This window comes from Tupaia chinensis, unplaced genomic scaffold (genome assembly GCF_000334495.1).
Source record: "Tupaia chinensis unplaced genomic scaffold, TupChi_1.0 Scaffold000320_1, whole genome shotgun sequence".
Classification (NCBI taxonomy): Eukaryota; Metazoa; Chordata; class Mammalia; order Scandentia; family Tupaiidae; genus Tupaia; species Tupaia belangeri.
Window position 1 is genome coordinate 6,565,961 of NW_006159813.1, and position 4,288 is coordinate 6,570,248.

The 4,288-nt window shown below is 49.9% G+C and overlaps 1 non-coding gene across 1 annotated transcript; it reads right to left on the reverse strand.

The window, feature by feature from the left end:
• Positions 1-286: 286 nt before the first annotated feature.
• LOC114008327 (U6 spliceosomal RNA) lies at positions 287-390 on the reverse strand. Its single transcript, XR_003549889.1, has one exon. It is a non-coding gene; the product is annotated as a U6 spliceosomal RNA (small nuclear RNA).
• Positions 391-4,288: the final 3,898 nt, after the last annotated feature.

A 4,288-nucleotide genomic window follows, 5' to 3' on the forward strand; every position in this document is an offset into this window, starting at 1 on the left:
TGTGGGATCCAGCTCCCTATGCACAGGGTTCACCCACTGTGCTATGGGGCTGTTTCTTAGTTATTTATTTTAAAAGTTGATTCATTTCGAGAGAGACAGAAACAGTACCCTTAACCGGGTCCACACACCAGGATCCACGTCCCCGAGTCCGAGCCAGCCTGGACCATAGGCTTGTACGAGCCTGGTGTGCTCAGGGAGGTCCTAGGACACCAACACAGGACCTTTCCCATGTGAGTCCAGTTGTATTACTACCCTACCACGACCCGGCCTTGCATTTTATTTTTTTTTAAATATGGAACACTTCATGAATTTGCATGTCATCCTTGTGCAGGGACCATGCTAATCTCTGTATCGTTCTGATTTTAGTAGATGTGTTGCTGAAGCGAGCACCCGGCCTTGCATGTTCATTTATTAGGTCATCAGATACGTCGTGGCATATTTTAATATGCAAAAATGTGTCATGGCTTTCCCGACGACCCAGTATGTCCAACTATCAGACCATGTTTTACTCCTACATTACAAGACACAGCTGTGATTTCTATAAGTTCATTTCTCACCCTTTCCCCCCCCCCCAAAATAAGGAGATACAAAGTCCTAAGAGACCTTGTATCTATCCCAGAATCTTTAAGTCATCCTGAAATTCATTCATGGTCCCACTGAGAATTCTGTTCCCTACAGACTAAACCGTAAGATCAGCTTCTAAAAACTTACATAAAATCAAAATGGCAGAAAATGCTTAGTGAGTAAGAATAAGCACATACCAAAAACAAGCACAAACAGAATAAGCAAATAAAACATGTGAAACCATGGCACCCTTATTTCTGTAACTCTAGTCGTGAGGCTGGAATTGATATTGATGCTTCTTTTCTTTCTTTCTTTTTTTTTTTTTTTTCCTTTGGAGAGGTTTTTGCTATAGGGCGCATGCGCTCGCCAGACAGAAAGAGAGACAGGGAGACACAGCGAGAAATCACCCGGATGGCCACGCCGCAATCCCTTCTCCTCCATTCTCCTCTTGGGATCTTGGGCATGCACACACATGCACCTGGCGTGAGTTTTAAGCCACCGGGTTTGGGATGCGAACCGTGGTCGACTACATGGGAGTTCAGCGACATAGCCATTACACTAACTGCTGGTCCTGATATTGATGCTGCTTTATTCCACTGACTGGAACATGGGCTGGGCTCTTCACTTGGTGAAGTGACCGAAGGTTTCTGAAAGGGTCAGTCCTCAGCCAACCTTACATTTTTGGGTTGCCATCTGTTTTCCCTGAGCCCTTACTATGTGGCCTGGAAATACTAACGTGCTCCCAGAACACCCCTTGGTGCTAGACACAGTGCTTGCCACCATCGTGTTGAAACAACTCAACTTCCTCTTGGTAATGAGGATCAGTCACTGCGGCCAGCAAGGTAGCTCTCCCTCTCCCTTTCCCTTGTTGATTCAGTGGCATAAGGAATCCAAAGCAAGTCACCAGGTCCAGGACTCGAACCTCAGCCGGCCATGAGGGAGTCCAGCACCCTTAACCGCCAAGCCACCTGTCTGCACCGCCTGAGTTCGCATTTCTAAGGAACCACGCATTCTAAGGGAGCTTAGGCTCGCTCTCAGGGAAGCTGTGGACAGACTGGATGGATAACCTGGACTCACATTTCACCTCTCTCAAGACCTTGCAGGTTGAGGCCTGCAGCCTCCCATGCTCCCTCAGAATGGGAAGTGGCCTCCATTTCAGCCTCTTATCACAGCAGGCTGAAATAACTTGTTTAAACATCAGCATGCACCTTCTAGGAGCTGTTGCAGAGTGGTCTTCAGCTTTGTGCTTTCCAGTCCCAGACCACGATGCCGGAACAAGTAGACTTGGTGGTTAATAGGCCTTTGGTTTAATAAATGAACGATGGGGAGCCAGGAGGTGGCCTAGTGGTTAAAGCACTGGACTCCCTTGTGGCTGACCGTGGTTTGAGTCCCGGACTGGCAGCTTGAAACGCACTCTAGGTGTGTGAGTATCTCCTGAGAGGAGAATGGAGAAGGAATTACAGTGTGGGCATCTGATTTTTTCAGTCTCTCTGGCGAGCATATGTGCCCTGTAGCAAAAATCTCTCTTAAAAAAATCAATGAATAATGGAGCCAGGCGATGGTGCAGTGGTAAGGCACTGAACCCACATGGGAAGGTCTTCAGTTCACATCCCAGAACCTCTCTGAGCACGGCAAGTTCACACACCCACAATCCAGGCTGGCTGAGATGAGGTGGAGTGTGGTGTGAAGAGCTGGTTAGGGGTGCCATTCTCTCTCCTTCTGTCTCTCAGAAGAAATGAGTAAACTAAAAAAATAAATTGGCGACTGGAGAGCTAGTTCAGAGGAAGTTCTGAGTGATTCCGCATGATGATAGTGAACGGGATGGTGGTCGGTCACATTGCTCTATCAGCCTGGCTCCGGCAAGTGTGTTTTGAGAGCTGGAATACACACCTGTCACCGAGGCACATCCTCTGAGCATAACTTGCCCCTAGGGTTCTGGCATCTCTGTAGAGGTCAGCTCCGTACCCTCACTCAATCCTCTCTGGTCCAGTTTTTCCCTTCTACAAAAACTGGGGCTCGATGAGGATAGGGACTGAGTCACCCCCGTGGTGTGCTTTGAGGAGTGCTCAGATAGCTCCTCTATGGGCCTCTGCTTGCCCCCAATTTCCACCATTATAGATTCATTCCTTTATCTTTGTCTTGGAGGTTGTAAGAGTTCCTGAGAGAGGAAACCTGCTCTGGCCAGGTGCTCATGAAATCCGGGGTATCTCAAGAACTCTCATGTCCATGATGTGCTAGTACTTGGCACAGTTCTTGGCACAAAATAGCTGCTAAAAAATGTCCATTGAGGGCATAGTGATTGTGTCGCTGGACTCCCGTATGGCTGACTACAGTTCAAGTCCTGAACCTGGTGGCTTAAAAATCACGCTGGGCACTTGTGTGTGTGTGTGTGTGTGTGTGTGTGTGTGTGTGCGCCCAAGATCCTGGGAGGAGAATGGAGAGGGGATTGTGGCGTGGCCATCCCCCAGGAGGGCAAGTAATCACTTTCCTTTTCACTGTCTGTCTCTCTCTGACGAGCATAGGTGCCTTAAGGCAAAGACCTCTAGAAAAAAAAATCGTACCTTGAGTGAATGAACAGTGGGTTGTAGGACACCCACAGCGGATGTGACTGGCCTAGGCTGACCTGGGAACCCTCTGCACAGTTCTTGGCACAAAATAGCTGCTAAAAAATGTCCATTGAGGGCATAGTGATTGTGTCGCTGGACTCCCGTATGGCTGACTACAGTTCAAGTCCTGAACCTGGTGGCTTAAAAATCACGCTGGGCACTTGTGTGTGTGTGTGTGTGTGTGTGTGTGTGTGTGCGCCCAAGATCCTGGGAGGAGAATGGAGAGGGGATTGTGGCGTGGCCATCCCCCAGGAGGGCAAGTAATCACTTTCCTTTTCACTGTCTGTCTCTCTCTGACGAGCATAGGTGCCTTAAGGCAAAGACCTCTAGAAAAAAAAATCGTACCTTGAGTGAATGAACAGTGGGTTGTAGGACACCCACAGCGGATGTGACTGGCCTAGGCTGACCTGGGAACCCTCTAGACGGAGGGTTGCATCTAGTCTCTGCCTACTTCGTGCCCGCTGTGTTCTGGTTTTCCGGACCGGTGAGTTCACTTCCTCCGAGTTGCCACAGTCCCTCCAGCCCCAGAGCTGTTGCACATACTGTTCCTGCTGTGTGGATTAGCTCTAAGCTCCTTTCACGACCAGTTCATAAGCTGCTTTTAAGTCGTCCCTGTAGGGCCAGTAGATGACATATGGTTAAGATGCTGGACTCCTATGTGGCCAATGGTGGTTCGAGTCCTGGACCCAACGGTTTGAAAGTCACTCTTGGTGCATCTGCAAGCGTGCCCAAAATCCTGAGAAGAGAAAGAATTGCAACGTGACCATCCTCTCTGGGGGGCAATTTCTCGCTTTCTGTCTCTGTCTCTCGCTCTCCAGCGGGCGCATGCGTGGTATAGCAAAACAAAACTGGTCCTCTTCTCTCTGAGGATCTGCGGAGACGTCCTCAAATAAAGAGCCTCTTTCTGAACAAGCGCGGGGGACAAGTTGCATCTTTTTCTGTGCCTCGCAAGTCCAGGAAGGCAGCGACGGCGCGATCCCACACACCTGGCCGCACCCGCAGGGCAACGTGTCCAGCAGTGCTTGATGTGCGCCAGGTGGTCTGGAAAGCGCTGTGTCCTTCCGAGCACGGCCAGCAGGTGGCGCCACAGACCGGGAAGAGGCGGCGCGGAGCGGCCT